The following is an 18,640-nucleotide window of genomic DNA, read 5'->3' on the forward strand; positions in this document are numbered from 1 at the left end:
GTGATAATGTTGAGCAGCCCTAGATATTTACCCCAAAAATATAATCGGCACAGTTTTCTGATTACAAGGATACCACATAATGAGGATTTTTGCTTAGTAAAATAATGAAGCACAAAATCAAAGTTTGCTTTTTCATTTAGGAAAGCTTTTTTCCCCTTTCGTTCACAGCTTAAAATAATCTGTTTGCATAAATTGTTAGTGCAGCAAGAAGATAAGAAGAGTCGGGACTGAGCAGATGGGAACTGGCATGACAGCATTGTATGTGCATGTTTGAGATCGCAAAATCACTAAATTATATTGCAGTGGCTTGCATGAAAACATCATACTTTAATGATTGCAAACGTCATTTAAAACAATTGATATGTTCAGTGGGTCCAAAGGCTTAATGAAAAAGGGGTTGTTTTTATTTTTTATATAAATAATTATGCTACAGACTACTTTTCCAGAGTAGCTTGCACTAATTAAAAGGTGACCAATTTGGTTTTAGTGCTTGGACCATGGCAGTCACAAAAAGTGCCAGGTGGCAAAAAGGTATTTTCCCTGTATAGATAATGGTTACACATTTTTTCCATCATAAATAGAAAATCAGTTAACTCATACTGTATAAGATTATAAATACACCGTCACAATATTCCAAGCCAGGCTGTTACCAATAAAACAAGACAATGGTAGTTATTTACGAAAGGCAACTCCACTGTGCATTCGCTGTAGATATGAGGGGAAGATCTGAAATGAGGGAAAGCTCTGCTGATTTTATCATCCAATCATGTGCAAGCTAAAATGCTGTTTTTTATTTTCCTTGCATGCCCCCCTCAGATCTACAGTGACTGCACTTGAAAGTGCAATTTCAAGTTCATTTGTAGTGCAAAGTGGATTTGCCTTTCGTAATGAACCCCCAATGTTCAGTGTAAAATGGGTTGCCATAGCAGTTACATAGTCTGGTTGAAAAAAGACACAAGTCCATCTAGTTCAGGCATGTGCAAAGTCCGGCCCGTGGGCCAATTGTGGCCTGTGTTCTGGTTTAACGCGGCCTCCCTGGTAATTTGGATATATACCGTATTTATCTGTGCTGCCTTGGAGGGGACAGGGAGGGGGCGGGACATGTGCCATCAGATTACATACAGAAGAATCTCCCTTTTACTCGGTGGCATCTGTAATAGGAAGTCCCGTCTCCTGGGATGGCATTGGATGACTGTTCTGTCTATCATAGGAGGCGGGACTTTGTATTAAAGAGGCCGCTGAGTAAACAGAAGATTCTCCTGTATGTAATCTGTTGTCGCTCGTCCTGCCCCCCTCCCTGTCCCCTCTGAGGCTGCAGATGGGCATGGATCAGGCTGCACTGATGGCAATGGTAAGGCTGCATTGATAGTAATGGTGAGGCTGCATTCAAGGCAATGCTGAGGCTGCATTCATGGCAATGGTGAGACTGCATTCATGGCAATGGTGAGGCTGCATTCATGGCAATGGTGAGGCTGCATTCATGGCAATGGTGAGGCTGCATTCATGGCAATGGTGAGGCTGCATTCATGGCAATGGTGAGGCTGCATTCATGGCAATGGTGAGGCTGCCTTCATGGGAATGGTGAGGCTGCCTTCATGGCAATGGTGAGGCTGCCTTCATGGCAATGGTGAGGCTGCCTTCATGGCAATGGTGAGGCTGCATTGATTGCAATCGTAAGCCTGTATTAATGGCAATGGCGAGGCTGCATTGATTGCAATGGTAGGGCTGCATTCATGGCAGTGATGAGGCTGCAGATGGGCACTGATTAGGCTCCATTGATGAGCACTTATTTAAAATGTAATTTTTATTCCTGAAACTTCCGTCTTAAAGTGAAAGTGTGTGTTATGCAAATAACACGCCCAAACTCATCCTTAAAGTGGTTGTAAACCGTTACAAACCACTTTGACCTACAGGTAAGCCTAGATTAAGGCTTACCTGTAGGTCCAAGAAATATTTCCTAAACCTATACGGTTTAGGAGATATTTACCTGAAGACAGCCACCTCTGTCTACGGCGCATGCGCCGTAGACACCGGCGCACAGGCGCACTGGTAAGCCAAAGATTGCGGCGATATACCGCGAGTGTCGGCTCCCGTGCGCATGCGCGGGAGTAACGTCATCGCTGCTCCGGCGATACCCATACGTAAGTTTACTTCCTCTTTAAGCCCCGTACACACGATCCGACTTTCCGACAAAAAAACTGCAGATTTTTTTCTGAAGGATATTGGCTCAAACTTTTCTTGCATGCACACAGTCACACAAATGTTGTCGGAAATTCCGAACATCAAGAAGGCGGACCTGTACAACACGTAAGAGAACCTGCTCTCAAACATTTGTTGGCGGAAGGTCCGAAAGCAAATGTTCTATGGAGCATACACACAATTGGACTTTCCGACAACAAGCTCACATCCAACATTTGTTGTCGGAAAGTCTGATCGTGTGCACGAAGCATTAGACTCTTCACCACACACAGCCACAAATGCAAGATTCGGCACCTGGTATTCCCAGGCGGTCTCCCATCCAGGTACTAAGCAGGCCCAACCCTGCTTAGCATCCAAGATCAGATGAGATTGGGTGCATTCAGAGTGATGTGGCCATAGGCAACCTTGTTGGCCACTCTCAACCCTCTTGACAAATGCCAAGATGGTCACCTTGGCAAACAAGCAGAAAATAAAACAGGTCGTCGACGAGAACAACATATTTAAATAAAAGCCTACGACGGCACCTTGTATTCCCAAGCGGTCTCCCATCCAGGTACTAACCAGTCCCGACCCTGCTTAGTATCCGAGATCAGACGCATTCAGAGTGATGTGGCCGTAGGCAATCTTGTTTGCCACTCTCACCCCCCTTGACAAACGCCAAGATGGTCACCTCAACAAACAAGCAGAATAATAAAACAGGTCATCGCCGAGAACAACATATTTAAATAAAATCCTACGGCACCTGGTATTCCCAAGCGGTGTCCCATCCAGGAACTAACCAGGCCTGACCCTGCTTAGCATCCGAGATCAGAGAAGATCGGGCGCATTCAGTGTGATGTGGCCGTAGGCAATCTTGTTAGCCACTCTCAACCCTCTTGACAAACGCCAAGATGGTCACCTAGGCAAACAAGCAGAAAAATAAAACAGGTCATCAACGACAACAATATATTTTTAAAAAGCCTACGGCACCTGGTATTTCCAGGCGGTCTCCCATCCAGGTACTAACCAAGTCCGACCCTGCTTAGCAGCCGAGATCAGATGAGATCGGGCGCATTCAGGGTGATGTGGCCATAGGCGATCTTACTAGCCAATCTCAACCCTCCTGACAAACGCCAAGATGGTCACCTCGGCAAACAAGCAGAAAAATAAAACAGGTAATCGACGACAACAACATATTTAAAAAAAAAAGCCTATGGCACCTGGTATTCCCAGCCAGTCTTCCATCCAGGTAATAACCAGGCCCGACCCTGCTTAGCATCTGAGATCAGGCGCATTCAGGGTGATGTGGCCATAGGCGATCTTGCTTGCCACTCTCAACCCTCTTGACAAACACCAAGACGGTCACCTCAGCAAACAAGCAGAAAAATAAAACAGGTCGTAGACGACAACAATATATTTAAAAACTAGCCTACGGCACCTGGAAATCCCAGGCGGTCTCCCATGCAGGCACTAACCCAATCCCGGGGCTCTATATAACACAGTATACTTGGCAGCAAACATCAGCTCCTGTACACAAACAAGGACTCTCGTATCTTTGAATCCCTGGTTGGTAAGTTTGACTATTTGCTAACCTGGCTGACATGCCCCCATTTTACTTAAATAAACTTCTGAAAAACTAGCTTTTTTAACAGCTAGCTCCCCTTATCATTCTATTCATTCTTAGATGGGGGTGCCCCTATGGACTAGGAGTTATTGACCGTATCTGGCACTCTTCCCGGGATAGTTTCCCAGCTGCTGTCTCCCCTTTTCCATTTTGGGAATCTTTTGTTCAGCCCAGCTATCCAGGTAACTGTTATCACTTTCAGTATAAATATGGTTTATCACATCTTAATTTTTTTTTTTTTTTTTTTTTTTTTTTTTTTTTTGTCACCTCTCACTAGTTCAACATCAGCATTTTTATGCATTTTCATCTTTACCTCTATCCGTCACTAGCACCCCCATGCACTCTTTCCATTGTCACTCTGATTTCTTAACATGTTATCCCTTTAATTCTTTTCATAACACCCACACCCACACCTTTCACCTCATTATTCATTTCACCTGCACATCATTCACTCACTCATTCACTTCAGTTACCCAATATCGGGTTGTCATCCCACACACTACTCCTACCACAGGTCTTCTCACGTTTGTTTTCTTTTGATTCCCAACCGCGTTTGTTGTTTCTGTTTCTTCTTTTCAATATGTGTTTGGTTTTTGAGTTTCGTTTTTCTTTTCTTTCCCCCTATTCCCTTCCCTTTTTTCCCCCCCCCCCCTTCCCCTTTTTTTTTTTTTTTTTTTTTTTTTTTCTGATGTGAATATAGATATCTGGGGATATTCCCTTTATATGCACACAAAACTTATATAAGATATCTCCATACCCCATATGTGGGTCTATATATATATAATATAGAATATAAAAAACAAATATAAAAAAATATATATGTCTAATTGCGATTATGTTGGGATTTTCATCACAGGCGTGACTTACCATACAGGCAGGCTGCCTACGCTTGCACCTATTCCCTACAATTTTTGTGGGGCATAGGGTTTTGTCGTGTGACCGCTCGTGAGCCGCGCCTCTGGGCTTCCGACCCTCACCCCACTGCTGGATTCTGTGGCGAGATGCATGGACCATATATCTTTTGTAACTTGTGAAGGACGCCTAAGCGTGAACCTGGGTAAACTCCACCATTAAGCACTATAATTTGTATGAACCTCTCGGCAATACCATACTGGGTAATTACACTAACAAATCTGGAATATGTTTAATACTAATCCTATTCGATAGATTTATTAAGTTGTATCTTGTCTCTCTATCAACAGACTATCTCTGAAGAAGACCCTAGTGGTTGAAACGCGTTAGAACTATAAATTTATTTTTGCTGTTACTAATCTTATACAGTATATTTATAGTTAGGTCTGCTTAGTGTATGCCCAATTGTCATTGTAATTTTTGTATGTACAAGCTTGGTTCTAGTTATATCTTTTTATTTTAAATACCTGGGTGAAGCTCATGTTTTTACCACACAATAAAGTAATCTTTTTTATATAGTATGCTATGCTTATTGTTTATTGCTGCCTAAAAATCCCGTTGGTGGGGGAATTCGTTTTGATTTTCTGATTTATAGGGGTGAGCAGCACCCTTTTTGCTCTTGTCAGCAGTGTGTTCTTTCCAATACTTCCCATGCAGGCACTAACCAGACCGACCCTGCTTAGTATCCGAGATCAGACGAGATCTGTCGCATTCAGGGTGATGTGGCCGCAGGCAATCTTGCAAACCACTCTTAACCCTCTTGACAAACGCCGAGATGGTCACCTCGGCAAACAAGCAGAAATATAAAAACAGGTCGTCGAGGACAACAAGATATTTAAAAAAAAACTACGGCACCTGGTATTCCCAGGCGGTCTCCCATACAGGTACTAACCAGGACCGACCCTGCTTAGAATCCGAGATCGGGCGCATTCAGGGTGATGTGGCCATAGGCGATCTTGCTAGGCACTCTCAACCCTCTTGACAAACGCCAAGATGGTCACCTCTGCAAACAAGCAGAAAAATAAAACAGGTCATCGAAGCCAACAATGTATTTAAGAAAAGCCTATGGCACCTGGTATTCCCAGGCGGTCTCCCATCCAGGTAATAACCAGGCACCAACCATGCTTAGTATCCGAGATCAGACGAGATTGGGTGCATTCAGGATGATGTGGCTGTAGGCGATCTTGCTAGCCACTCTCAAACCTCTTGACAAATGCCAAGATGGCCACCTCGGCAAACAAGCAGAAATATAAAACAGGTAGTCGACGACAACAACATATTTAAAAAAAAGCCTACGGCACCTGGTATCCCCAGGCGGTTTCCCATTCAGGTACTAACCAGGCCGACCCTGCTTAGCATTTGAGATGAGATCTGGTGCATTCAGGGTGATGTGGCCGAAGGTGATGTTGGCATCTACTCTCAACGCTCTTGACAAACGCCAAGATGGTCACCTCGGCAAACAAGCAGAAAAATAAAAAAGGTAGTCGACGACCACAACATATTTAAAAAAAAGCCTATGGCACCTGGTATTCCCAGCCGGTCTTCCATCCAGGTAATAACCAAGCCCGACCCTGCTTAGCATCCGAGATCAGGCGCATTCAGGGTGATGTGGCCGTAGGCGATCTTGCTAGCCCCTCCCAACCCTCTTGACAAACGCTAAGGTGGTCACCTCAGCAAACAAGCAGAAAAATAAAACAGGTTGTAGATGACAACAATATATTTAAAAAAAAGCCTACGGCACCTGGAAATCCCAGGCGGTCTCCCAACCAGGTACTAACCAGGACCGACCCTGCTTAGCATCCGAGATTAGATGAATTCGAATGCATTCAGGGTGATGTGGCCATAGGCAATCTTGCTAGCCATTCTCAATCCACTTGACAACCAAGCAGAAAAATAAAGCAGGTTGTCGACGAAAACATATTTAAAAAAAAGCCTACGGCAAATGGTATCCCCAGGCGGTCTCCCATCCAGATACTAACCAGGCACGACCCTGCTTAGCACACGAAATCAGACGAGATTAAGCGCATTCAGAGTGATGTGGTCATAGACGACCTTGCTAGACACTCTCAATCCTCTTGAAAAACGCCAAGATGGTCACCTCGGCAAACAAGCAGAAAATTAAAACAGGTCATCGACGACAACAACATATTTAAAAAAAAGCCTACGGCACCTGGTATTCGAAAGCAGTCTCCCATCCAGGTACTAACCAGGCCCGACCCTGCCTAGCATCCGAGATTAGATGAAATTGGTTGCATTCAGGGTGATGTGGCCATAAGCAATCTTGCTAGCCACTCTAAACCCACTTGACAAACAAGAAGAAAAATAAAGCAGGTTGTCGACAACAACATATTTTAAAAAAAGCCTAGGGAACCTGGTATTCGAAGGCGGTCTCCAAACCAGGTACTAACCAGGCCCGACCCTGCTTAGCATCTGAGATCAGATAAGATCGGTCGCATTCAGGGTGATGTGGCCATAGGCGATTTTGCTAGCCACTCTCAACCCTCTTGACACATGCCAAGATGGTCACCTCGGCAAACAAGCAGAAAAATAAAACAGGTCATCAACGACAACAATATATTTTAAAAAAAAGCCTACGGCACCTGGTATTTCCAGGCGGTCTCCCATCCAGGTACTAACCAGGTCCGACCCTGCTTAGCAGCCGAGATCAGATGAGATCGGGCGCATTCAGGGTGATGTGGCCATAGGCGATCTTGCTAGCCACTCTCAACCCTCCAGACAAACGCCAAGATGGTCACCTCTGCAAACAAGCAGAAAAATAAAACAGGTCGTCGACGACAACAACATATTTAAAAAAAGCCTACGGCACCTGATATTCCCAGGCGGGCTCCCATCCAGGTACTAACCAGGCCCAACCCTGCTTAGCATCTGAGATCAGACGAGATCGGGCGCATTCAGGGTGTTGTGGCCGTAGGCAATCTTGATAGCCACTCTCAACCCTCTTGACAAATGCCAAGATGGTCACCTCGGCAAAGAAGCAGAAAAATAAAACAAGTCGTCGACGACAACAATATATTTGAAAAAAAGCCTACGGCACCTGGAAACCCCAGGCGGTCTCCCATCCAAGTACTAGCCAGGCCCGCCCCGCTTAGCATCCGAGATTAGACAAGATCGGGCGCATTCAGGGTGTTGTGGCCGTAGGCATTCTTGATAGCCACTCTCAACCCTCTTGACAAATGCCAAGATGGTCACCTCGACAAACAAGCAGAAAAATAAAACAGGTCGTCGACGAAAACAACATATTTAAAAAAAAGCCTACATCACCTGGTATTCCCAGGCCGTCTCCCATCTAGGTACTAAGTAAGCCCGACCCTGCTTAGCATCCGAAATCAGATCAGGCGCATTCAGGGTGATGTGGCCATAGGAGATCTTGCTAGCCACTCTCAAGCCTCTTGACAAAACCCAAGATGGTCACCTCGGCAAACAAGCAGAAAAATCTAACAGGTCGTCGACGACAACATATTTAAAAAAAATCCTACGGCACCTGATATTCCCAGGCGGGCTCCCATGCAGGTACTAACCAGGCCCAACCCTGCTTAGCATCTGAGATCAGACGAGATCGGGCGCATCCAAGGTGATGTGGCTGTAGACGATCTTCCTAGCCACTCTCAACCCTCTTGACAAACGCCAAGATGGTCACCTCGGCAAACAAGCAGAAAAATAAAACAGGTCATCGACGACAACATATTTTTAAAAAATGTCTACAGCACCTGGTATTCCCAGGTGGTCTCTCGTCCAGGTACTAACCAGGCCGACCCTGCTTAGCATCCGAGATCAGATGAGATCGGGCGCATTCAGAGTGATGTGGTCATAGGCGATCTTGCTAGCCACTCTCAACCCTTTTGGAAAACGGCAAGATGGTCACCTCAACAAACAAGCAGAAAAATAAAACAGGTCGTCGACGACAACAACATATTTAAAAAAAAGCCTACGGCACCTGGTATTCCCAAGCGGTGTCCCATCCAGGTATTAACCAGGCCCGACCCTTCTTAGCATCCGAGATCAGACGCGATCGGGCGCATTCATGGTGATGTGGATGTAGGCGATCTTGCTAGCCACTCTCAACCCTCTTGGCAAACGCCAAGATGGTTACCTCGGCAAACAAGCAGAAAAATAAAACAGGCCCTCCACAACAACAACATATTTAAAAAAAAGCCCATGGCACCTGGTATTCCCAGGCGGTCTCCCATCGAGGTACTAACCAGGCCCGACCCTGCTTAGCATCTGAGATCAGATGAGATCCAGGGTGATGTGGCCGTAGGCGATCTTGCTTGCCACTCTCAACCCTGTTGACAAACGCCAAGATGGTCACCTCGGCAAAAAAGCAGAGAAATAAAACAGGTCATCGACGACAACAACGTATTTTAAAAAAATGCCTACGGCACCTGGTATTCGAAGACGTTCTCCCATCCAGGTACTAACCAGGCCCGACCCTGCTTGGCATCCGAGATCAGACGAGATTGGTCGCATTCAGGGTGATGTGGCTGTAGCCGATGTTGCTTGCCACTCTGAACCCACTTGACAAACACCAAGATGGTCACCTCGGCAAACAAGCAGAAAAATAAAAGAGGTCGTCGACGACAACAACATATTTTAAAAAAAGCCTACGGCACCTCGTATTCCCAGGCAGTCTTCCTTCCAGGTACTAACCAAGCCCGACCCTGCTTAGCATCTGAAATCAGATGAGATCAGGCGCATTCAGGGTGATGTGGCTATAGGCGATCTTGCTTGCCACTCTCAAGCCTCTTGACAAACGCCAAGATGGTCACCTCGGCAAACAAGCAGAAAAATCAAACAGGTCATCGAGGCCAACAATGTATTTAAGAAAAGCCTATGGCACCTGGTATTCCCAGGTGTTCTCCCATCCAGGTACTAACCAGGCGCGACCATGCTTAGCATCCGAGATCAGACGAGATCGGACGCATTCAGGGTGATGTGGCTGTAGGCGATCTTGCTAGCCACTCTCAAACCTCTTGACAAATGCCAAGATGGTCACCTCGGCAAACAAGCAGAAAAATAAAACAGGTCGTCGACGGCAACAACATATTTTTTTTTTACTTTATTTCTTTACTAAGATATTTATTTAGTTTCAAAATACATCAAAATTGAACATCCCCTCAGTCCCCCTCCCCCATCACCTTATCAGATAAAAAATATAAAAAAGGATGATTCATATCTTGGGTGACCTAAGAGTGGATTGATATCATGAGGGCCATCCTAGCTGATGTTCCATGTAATCTAGATTCCCACTCTATCAATCTTCCCTCCTATCCCCATTCTCGCACACTTCCACCCTCTTCATTTGCCCTCTTACTTTAATTCTTATTGGGTCACTTTTCATCGTTAAAATATTTATTTTTCACACTATTATTATTCACATATAAATCCCTCTGGCATCCCACCAAGGTTTCCACATCTTGTCATATTTCTTTAAAGTCCCTTGTTTTATATATAACGCTTTCTCTTTAAGAATTACCACATTCATGCTATTTATCCATTCTCTACCGGACGGAGGCGACGCCGACAACCATCTTAGGGCAATCAATTTCCTTGCCTGAAATAGGCAACTCAGGACCGCCGTCTGGCTGCTTCCCGGGTTTACAACTCCCTCAACTAATCCCAGCAGACAATACTTCGCCTCCATCCTGGTGGAGGTTCCAAAAACCCGATCAATGGTTCCTGTCACCTCTGTCCAGTAGCGGATCAACTTCGGGCATCTCCAAAACATATGAATCAAGTCTCCCTCCATGTCCCCGCACCGGGGGCAGCTTGCATCCGGCCGTCGGCCAAATTGAAAAAGTTTACGAGAAGTATAATAGGTTCTATATAATAAGAACAGATGTGACATCCACTGAGAGGGAGAGAGTGATACCAACGGAGCCAGTTCAAGAATTCGATTCCATTGTATTTCGGAGATATCTCCCACATCTTTTTCCCACTTCCTCTTGTACATAGGGGTATCTATCCCTCCCCTTATTTATATGTGAGTATATTTTCGAAATTAAACCTTTTCCTGTTTCTGCATTAATTATTTTTTGAAGAACTGGGATTGCACTCCATTCTAAAGTCCTCCCTCTAAACTGCTCCTCCAGTGCGTGCCTGACCTGTAAATACTTATAGAAGGATTTATTTGGTAGAGCAAAATAATCTCTCAGTTCCTGAAAGGTTTTGACAACAACATATTTAAAAAAAAACTACGGCACCCGGTATTCCCAGGCGGTCTCTAATCCAGGTACTAACCAGGCCTGACCCTGCTTAGCAACCAAGATCAGGTGCATTCAGAGTCATGTGGTCTTGCTAGCCTCTCTCAACTCTCTTGACAAACGCCAAGATGGTCACCTCGGCAAACAAGCAGAATAATAAAACAGGTCATCGAAGCCAACAACGTATTTAAGAAAAGCCTATGGCACCTGTTATTCTCAGGCGGTCTCCCATCCAGGTATTCAGAGGGATGTGGCCGTAGGCGATCTTGCTAGCCACTCTCACCCCTCTTGACAAACGCCAAGATGGTCACCTCAGCAAACAAGCAGAAAAATAAAACAGGTCGTCGGTGACAACATAATTTAAAAAAAGCCTATGGCACCTGGTATTCCCAGCCGGTCTTCCATCCAGGTAATAACCAGGCCCGACCCTGCTTAGCATCCAAAATCAGGAAAACAAGCAGAAAAATAAAACAGGTCCTCAACGACAACAACATATTTAAAAAAACGCCTACGGCACCTGGTATTCCCAGGCGGTCTCCCATCCTGGTACTAACCAGGCCCAACCCTGCTTAGCATCCAAGATCAGATGAGAACAGGTGCATTCAGGGTGATGTGGCCATGGGCAATCTTGCTAGCCACTCTCAACCCTCTTGACAAACGCCAAGATGGTCACCTCGGCAAACAAGCAGAACAATAAAACAGGTCGTAGACGACAGCAACAACATATTTATAAAAAAGCCCACGGCACCTGGTATTCCCAGGGGTCTCCCATCCAGGTACTAGCCAGGCCCGACCCTGCTTAGTTTCCCAGATCAGACGAAATTGGGTGCAGACAGGGTGATGTGGCCGTAAGCAATCATGTTAGCCACTCTCAACTCTCTTGACAAACACCAAGATGGTCACCTCGGCAAACAAGCAGAAAAATAAAACAGGTCGTCGTCGTCAACAACAACAACATATTTATAAAAAAGCCTGTAAGCCCGGGTACCTGCCCAAGAACCGCTGCCCCACCAGGTTAAGGACTTGAGCCACACAGGGCACATGGGTCAGTTGTCCCTGTCGGAAGGCGGAGAGGAGGTTGGTGCCATTGTCCCAAACCACCATTCCTGGCTTAAGCTGGCGTGGCGTCAACCACCTCTCGGCCTGTCCCTGCAGAGCTGACAAAATATCTGCCCCAGTGTGGCTCCTGTCCCCCAAACATACCAGCGCAAGCACGGCATGGCATAGTTTTGCCTGCGTACTTGCGTAGCCCCTGGAACGCCTACGGAGCACCGCTGGTTCTGCGGACAGAGCACTGGAAGAGGCCATGGAGGAAGAAGAAGAGGACGGGGTGGAGGAGAGAGGTGTGTCACAACCAATAGTAGCATTTTGGAGGCGTGGTGGCGGAACAACCTCCAACACTACTGCACCTTGTCCTGCATCCATCCCAGCTGCCAGAAGAGTGACCCAATGGGCCGTGAAAGACAAGTAACGTCCCTGTCCATGCCTGCTGGACCATGAGTCAGCGGTAATATATGCACCTTACCGCTGACCGCCCTGTCCAGCGAGGCAAGGACATTTCCTTCCACATGCCGGTAGAGAGCCGGAATTGCCTTCCTTGAGAAAAAGTGGCGTTTGGGGACCTGCCACTGAGGAACACACATTGTACAAACTCACGGAAGGGGGCCGAGTCTACCAACTGAAAAGGCAGCAGTTGAAGTGCTAGCAATTTAGCCAAGCTAGCATTCAACTGCTGGGCATGTGGATGGCTGGGAGTGAACTTCTTTCGACGGTCCAGCAGCTGGGGCAGGGACATTTGCCTGCTATAATCGGACGTGGGTGTACTGCTAGCAGAGTGCCCAGAAGCACTTGGCTGTGACACACCTAAGGCCGCGTACACACGGGCGGATTGTCTGGCCAACGAAGTCCACCAGACAATCCGACAGACAGTCCATCCTACTTTTGAATGAACGGACTTGACCACACACGACGAACAGACAGTCCGCTGAAAGCTTGTGCGATGACGTGTACGGCACGTACGACGGGACTAGAAATTCGACGTCCAATACACTGCAATGCAACCTTCGGCCGTGTAAATCCTTTCTGAGCATGCGCCATACTTAGTCCGTCGAACTAGCCTACTCACGAGCCGACTGTCCGCTGAAACCAAGTTTGGACGGACAATATTACGGAAATTCCGAAAGACTTAGTCCGCCAGACTGTCCGCTGAAAAAGTCCGCTGAAGCCCACACACGAGCGGATTTCCGCTGAAACACGTTTCAGCGGACTAAGTTGGACGGACAATCCTCTCGTGTGTACGTGGCCTAATTCTACACCTTCATTCCTCTCAGAGCAGGTTTCAGAGAGGACTGAAGGTCTAGTGGGGTTGGAGATCCCAGCTGATGAGGAGCAAGGAGAGGTCCACTTTGTTCTTTGGTGTGGGTCTTTGAGGTACGCTTGCCAACGAGCTGCATGGCAGGTCAACATATGTCTGGTCAAGCATGTGGTGCCCAAGCGGCTGATGTTTTGGCCACGCGAGATACGCTTGAGACATATGTTGCAAATAGCAGCTGTGCGATCTGATGCACTCGTCTCAAAAAAGGGCCCACACCAAAGAACTTTTAGAATAATGCGCAGAGGCAGCGCCCTGCACAGGCGGTTCAGTCGATGTGCTGCCCCTAAACTGGCCCCCGGAGGGCATCCTGCCTCGTTGGACATGTGCCTCCTCCTCCTCCTCCTCCTCTCTCCGACCAGGCACCCACGTGGAGTCAGTGCCCTCATCATCCCCTCCCTCTTCATCGCAGGAGCAAACCTGGCAGTATGCTGCCGCTTGTGGAACATGACTGCCTGATTGCTGTCCTTCTTGAGCATCCCCTCTCTCTGCGCTCACGCTACTGCCTTCCTCTAGCTGAGTATCATCATCAGAGCCTACAAAACACTGGGCATCCTCCTGGAGCATGTACCCAACACTGTGCTTAAAGAGTTCAGGAGACTCCTCAGGAGGACGCGGTGGGTCTAGGGAAGGAGTCACTGATGATGACATTGAGAGGAGGGAAGACGATGCGTTGGCAGCTGCTTTGCTAGTACCCTGAGCCTGGGTGAGAGGATGAGGAGGATGAAGAGGGCTTGGTCATCCACTCTACCAAGTCTTCGGCATGTTGCGGCTCAGCATGTCCAGCTGCCAAAAAGAAGGACAAGCGTGTCCCATGGCTACGTGCTGATGACGATGCACCGCGTCCACGACCAGCACTGTTGTTTCTAGACACAGAGCCTGCTTGGCCTCTTATCGGCTCGCGCCTGTCTGCCTCTCCTTGTTGGCCTTCCAGACATGGTAATGGCCTGAAGGGAGATGGGAAAACCAGCAATTGGGTAGTGTGTATTGTGCTGGAGGCACACAATACCCACTAACTCCTGCAGATGGCTCAATTAGAGAAGAGATATATAGGTGGATATAACGGTGTATACTGCGGTCAGGGCACACAGACAACACGCACAATCTCCTACAACTGACTGCAAGCTCTGTTAAAAAAGAGTAATATAGCTAGCTATATAGGTGGATATAACGGTGTATACTGCGGTCAGGGCACGCAGACAGCACGCACAACCTCTTACAACTGACTGTAAGCTCTATTAAAAAAGAGCAAGATAGCTAGCTATATAGGTGGATATAACGGTGTATACTGCAGTCAGGGCACGCAGACAGCACGCACAATCTCCTACAACTGACTGAAAGCTCTATTAAAAAAGAGCAATATAGCTAGCTATATAGGTGGAAGTTTTTTATTCCAGGAAACTGCTACCATATTTACAAAAATAACATTTCAAACTATAAAATTACATCATAAACAAACACAGAAAACTTGACAATAAACAACTTAACCAAACTTCTTATGTGTTTTCAACCCTCTGCCCCGGAAGAGTAAGGGGTTATTAATTCTCGAAACTAAGCATCAGTTAGGTTTTCAAGAATTTTATCCCACTTACTACGTTCCTTCAACTTTTTCTTCTTTTTTTTCCCAATGCCACCCTTATTACCTGGCACCGGGCTTTTTGGAACCTCTGCCACCACCCTGGACTCTTGACCATATTGGGGTACCCCAACCTCCTCACTATCTCCCGCTTCAGACCCCTGCTCATCATCAGACATAGATGAGCCCGAGGACTCCCTCGCTGCCACAGAAGGCCCAGGAGGTGGGGAGGGGGGTACAGGACTAGGGGACCTGAGAGGGCTCCTACTCCTAGAAAGACTTGCACACACAGGTTTTTGTCTTACACCTCTTCTTCCAGTAACCCTACCCTGCCTATCCCCCGCCGGACTTCGCTCCCTTCGGGCCGCCACCTTCCCTCTAGGAGCCATACCGGCGGCAGGAACAACAGGAGAGGGGTCCCCAACCTTAGAAACACCAGAAGAGGGAGGGGGTACTTTACTTGGAGGAACCTCTCCCCCAGGGCATCCGCCACCTTCTGCAGGCGCGCCCCCAGCAGATGAGGCAGCGCCCGCAGGTGGGACACCACTGGGACATGGGACCTCCCCGGGAACAGGGACATCAGTAGGGACATCAGCAGGTCCCGGGGGCCTCTCCCTGTGGGCCCTAGGGCACCTGCTGAATGGATGCCCCATCAGCCCACACAAATTACATTGAATGAGCCCACAGGACTCGCTGGAATGACCAAACTTATTACATTTGGCACAACGCACCACCGTGCAGTCCGCACTGAGGTGGGTTGGGCACCCGCACCGGAAACAGCGGCGGGGCTGACCGGGATAGAATACCAGAATACGATCCCTGCCTATAAAGGCACTACCCGGGATGTGGGCAACGGTGTTACCTTGCCTTCTTAACCTCATTCTGGCATTCCAAGCCCCGGTCCACACCCCGCGCTCATCCAACCCCTTTCTCAGCGGGCCCTGCAGTTGGCCGTGCCTGCTCAACCAAGTACTAATGTCTTCTGGCGGCAAGCTTTCATTGCGCACCAGGACAGTAATACTTTTTACTTCTTCCTGTCTACTTATTGGGAAGACCTTAAACCCTTTCCAGGGATCTGTACCACTAATAAGCCCAAAGGTGGTTAAAAACAACTCCATAATGACCACGCTTACAAAACTGATATCAAAGTCGCGGGACCCCGCGGGATGAATCACCGCAAAGATTTCCGCGACCTTGATACCTAAGGAGATCACCATGTCTACCACCTGCCCCCTACTAGGGCACTGACCCTCTCCCTCCCACCTCAATTGGACCACATTTCTGCGTTTTCTTTCCGGTCCCCCAGTCCCTCGTGACCATGAATTGGCCCCGGAGAACTGGTCTGCCGGAGGGACCCGGAAATTTCCCGCCCCAAACTGTCCATATATTGGGCCGAGCGGAGCCACAGACCCTGCCACATTGGCATATGAACGCCGTTCGCCCAATGCTGTCAGGAGCTTGACCTCCGGCGACCCCTGCAGAACCCGCCCAGGGACGGACCTCGGGGCAGGAACTGGCGCATCCGCCACAGGTGTGGCACCAACAGCATCCTTCCCTGGAACTCTCTTGCTATTACCCTTAGGCTGGACCGAGGACCCAGAAGGCTCTCTTCTATCAGTAGAAGCACCCTGAGCCTGACCTGCCAAAAGCGCATCCCAGTCCTCAGACCACCCTTCACTTAGCTCCATATGGGCCCCACAGGAGTCCACTCTAACTTCCTCCCTCTGGGAACCCTCTAAACTGCGAATAAAGGCTAGTGCCAGATCATTCTCACCCAGAGGCTCCATAGGGCAGTCCCCCCAAGCCACATTCTGCGCTGGACATAAGGAATCACCGGCCGATGCTCCAGACTCCTTTCCCGCATCGGCAGAGGCCCGAGAACCGGAAGCCGCGGAGGACGCGGACCGGAAGTGACGCGTGACCACCTCCGCCGGAACTCCGCCCACATCCGGCGCGCCACTCCCAGAGACCGCGGGAATCGCGGCCCGGAAGTGACGCTCGGCAACCTCCGCCGAGGCTCCTCCCCCCTCTTTCGCGCCATTCCCGGAATTCACCGCCTGATTGGGCTGAATCTTGCTAGAAACACCCCCTGACCTCCGGGAAGACGGCGTACTTCTCCCACCCTCCGCCGTTGCAGGAGTACTGGTAACAACCCGCTTAGGTACCACTAAACAGTCCGAGCTGGGTCTCCCAGCTTTGGTCTTCCCCTCACCTTGAGGCTGATTTACAGCAGTGATGGCCGACATCTCTGCTGACGGCCCATCCTGCTCACAGCTGACTCCAAGGCTCACCGGGGTATTTACAGGTAAGTCCTTTTTCCCTTTAATCTTCTTTCCATCCTTCAACTTGGGGATCTTCACAATCAGGGTTTTTTGTATACACTTTGGGTCATTTGCTGTATCCTCAGGCACCCTGTTTTTTACACCATCACCCACCTTACTGACAGGTAGGGGCACAGATGACACAGAGGCACCCTCCACAACATCCCCTTCTAAGTCCATCACCTCACCACCAGCCTCCGGAGCTACCACCTCCATTGCTGAGGCACTATCCAAGTCCTTCTTTCCTTCATCTGAACCATGGGCTTTGGCTGTAATGGCCGCTGGCTCCCTATCACCCAGTGGGGTTTCTTCCTCCATAGCCGGGTCTACTTTACTGCTTTTGTCCTCCGCCGCCTGGGAAAGACCACGTCTTCTCACGGCCTGGGAACCTTCCTTATTAGCCACACAAAGGGTCTCAATCCCTTGCACTGTCTGTGCACCCACACTTGTGGGTTCCTCCGCCTCTCCCATGGGCTCCGCCGCCTGTGATAGACGCTGGTTGCGGCGTCTTACCGCTTGAGAGCCCTCATCGCACGCCACTCTCATAACTTTATCTATTCTCAACAGAAAGTCCTTTTCGCTTGAGGCACTGTCAATTAGTTTTGATAAAAGCTCACCAAGCATGTTACACTGCTCTTTCAGTCCATCTATGACAGGCTTGAATTCTGTTCTCTTCTTGATACCTGATCTGTCGCGTCTATTCCTCAGCTCGGCCAAAACTTTCATTTTTTCGCAGTAACAGCGAGAAGCCTTTACCATTAAGCTCTGGGCTTTTCTTTTCCTCTACGCAGATTTCTCCACGTCTTCTCCTGGCTGTCTCAGAGACCAGTCAACCAAGTCAAGCTGGTTTTCCAAGAACAGCCTCTCCTCCTCAACGAACTCCAGGAGCTTCAGGGCTCCACGCCTTTCCTCAGGCCGAGAAACAGGCACCTGGCCTGGGCTGACCGACGCCATCAGCTCCCTGTCCTCCTCCACCACTCTGGAAGTCCTCAGAGCTCAGAGCACGCAGCCAGCACACACAAGCTCCTACAACTGACTGCAAGTTCTATTAAAAAAGAGCAAGATAGCTAGATATATAGGTGGATATAACGGTGTATACTGCGGTCAGGGCACGCAGACAGCACGCACAATCTCCTACAACTGACTGCAAGTTCTATTAAAAAAGAGCAAGATAGCTAGATATATAGGTGGATATAACGGTGTATACTGCGGTCAGGGCACGCAGACAGCACGCACAATCTCCTACAACTGACTGCAAGCTCTATTAAAAAAGAGCAAGACAGCTAGCTACATAGGTGGATATAACGGTGTATACTGCGGTCAGGGCACGCAGACAGCACACACAATCTCCTACAACTGACTGCAAGCTCTATTAAAAAAGAGCAATATAGCTAGCTATATAGGTGGATATTTTTTTATTTTATACTGCTACCAATC

The 18,640-nt window shown here is 48.2% G+C and overlaps 1 long non-coding RNA gene, 3 other non-coding genes and 18 pseudogenes across 4 annotated transcripts; 1 reads left to right on the forward strand and 21 right to left on the reverse strand.

The window, feature by feature from the left end:
* Positions 1-2,481: 2,481 nt before the first annotated feature.
* On the reverse strand, positions 2,482-2,600 carry LOC143978952 (5S ribosomal RNA; annotated as a pseudogene).
* A 329-nt stretch (positions 2,601-2,929) lies between these two features.
* Positions 2,930-3,048, reverse strand: LOC143979502 (5S ribosomal RNA; annotated as a pseudogene).
* Positions 3,049-3,156: 108 nt separating this feature from the next.
* On the reverse strand, positions 3,157-3,275 carry LOC143977310 (5S ribosomal RNA). Its single transcript, XR_013273595.1, has one exon. It is a non-coding gene; the product is annotated as a 5S ribosomal RNA (ribosomal RNA).
* Positions 3,276-3,386: 111 nt separating this feature from the next.
* On the reverse strand, positions 3,387-3,495 carry LOC143979730 (5S ribosomal RNA; annotated as a pseudogene).
* Positions 3,496-3,673: 178 nt separating this feature from the next.
* Positions 3,674-5,235, forward strand: LOC143976038 (uncharacterized). The gene is made up of 2 exons (XR_013272465.1): positions 3,674-3,984; positions 4,659-5,235. It is a non-coding gene; the product is annotated as an uncharacterized LOC143976038 (long non-coding RNA).
* A 322-nt stretch (positions 5,236-5,557) lies between these two features.
* Positions 5,558-5,666, reverse strand: LOC143979818 (5S ribosomal RNA; annotated as a pseudogene).
* A 108-nt stretch (positions 5,667-5,774) lies between these two features.
* Positions 5,775-5,894, reverse strand: LOC143979744 (5S ribosomal RNA; annotated as a pseudogene).
* Positions 5,895-6,225: 331 nt separating this feature from the next.
* On the reverse strand, positions 6,226-6,334 carry LOC143979876 (5S ribosomal RNA; annotated as a pseudogene).
* Positions 6,335-6,443: 109 nt separating this feature from the next.
* On the reverse strand, positions 6,444-6,562 carry LOC143979146 (5S ribosomal RNA; annotated as a pseudogene).
* Positions 6,563-6,872: 310 nt separating this feature from the next.
* LOC143979620 (5S ribosomal RNA) lies at positions 6,873-6,991 on the reverse strand (annotated as a pseudogene).
* Positions 6,992-7,302: 311 nt separating this feature from the next.
* Positions 7,303-7,421, reverse strand: LOC143976819 (5S ribosomal RNA). The gene has a single exon (XR_013273113.1). It is a non-coding gene; the product is annotated as a 5S ribosomal RNA (ribosomal RNA).
* A 108-nt stretch (positions 7,422-7,529) lies between these two features.
* On the reverse strand, positions 7,530-7,648 carry LOC143977350 (5S ribosomal RNA). The gene has a single exon (XR_013273633.1). It is a non-coding gene; the product is annotated as a 5S ribosomal RNA (ribosomal RNA).
* A 109-nt stretch (positions 7,649-7,757) lies between these two features.
* On the reverse strand, positions 7,758-7,875 carry LOC143979653 (5S ribosomal RNA; annotated as a pseudogene).
* A 329-nt stretch (positions 7,876-8,204) lies between these two features.
* LOC143979190 (5S ribosomal RNA) lies at positions 8,205-8,323 on the reverse strand (annotated as a pseudogene).
* A 107-nt stretch (positions 8,324-8,430) lies between these two features.
* Positions 8,431-8,548, reverse strand: LOC143979481 (5S ribosomal RNA; annotated as a pseudogene).
* Positions 8,549-8,657: 109 nt separating this feature from the next.
* Positions 8,658-8,776, reverse strand: LOC143979512 (5S ribosomal RNA; annotated as a pseudogene).
* Positions 8,777-8,885: 109 nt separating this feature from the next.
* Positions 8,886-8,995, reverse strand: LOC143979788 (5S ribosomal RNA; annotated as a pseudogene).
* Positions 8,996-9,105: 110 nt separating this feature from the next.
* LOC143979858 (5S ribosomal RNA) lies at positions 9,106-9,224 on the reverse strand (annotated as a pseudogene).
* Positions 9,225-9,333: 109 nt separating this feature from the next.
* On the reverse strand, positions 9,334-9,452 carry LOC143979446 (5S ribosomal RNA; annotated as a pseudogene).
* Positions 9,453-9,560: 108 nt separating this feature from the next.
* LOC143979384 (5S ribosomal RNA) lies at positions 9,561-9,679 on the reverse strand (annotated as a pseudogene).
* A 1,761-nt stretch (positions 9,680-11,440) lies between these two features.
* LOC143977843 (5S ribosomal RNA) lies at positions 11,441-11,559 on the reverse strand (annotated as a pseudogene).
* Positions 11,560-11,671: 112 nt separating this feature from the next.
* Positions 11,672-11,789, reverse strand: LOC143979132 (5S ribosomal RNA; annotated as a pseudogene).
* Between the last annotated feature and the right edge of the window lie 6,851 nt (positions 11,790-18,640).

Source organism: Lithobates pipiens, unplaced genomic scaffold (assembly GCF_037356315.1).
Source record: "Lithobates pipiens isolate NorthernLeopardFrog02 unplaced genomic scaffold, aLitPip1_a1.2 Scaffold_13, whole genome shotgun sequence".
In the NCBI taxonomy this organism is placed as follows: Eukaryota; Metazoa; Chordata; class Amphibia; order Anura; family Ranidae; genus Lithobates; species Lithobates pipiens.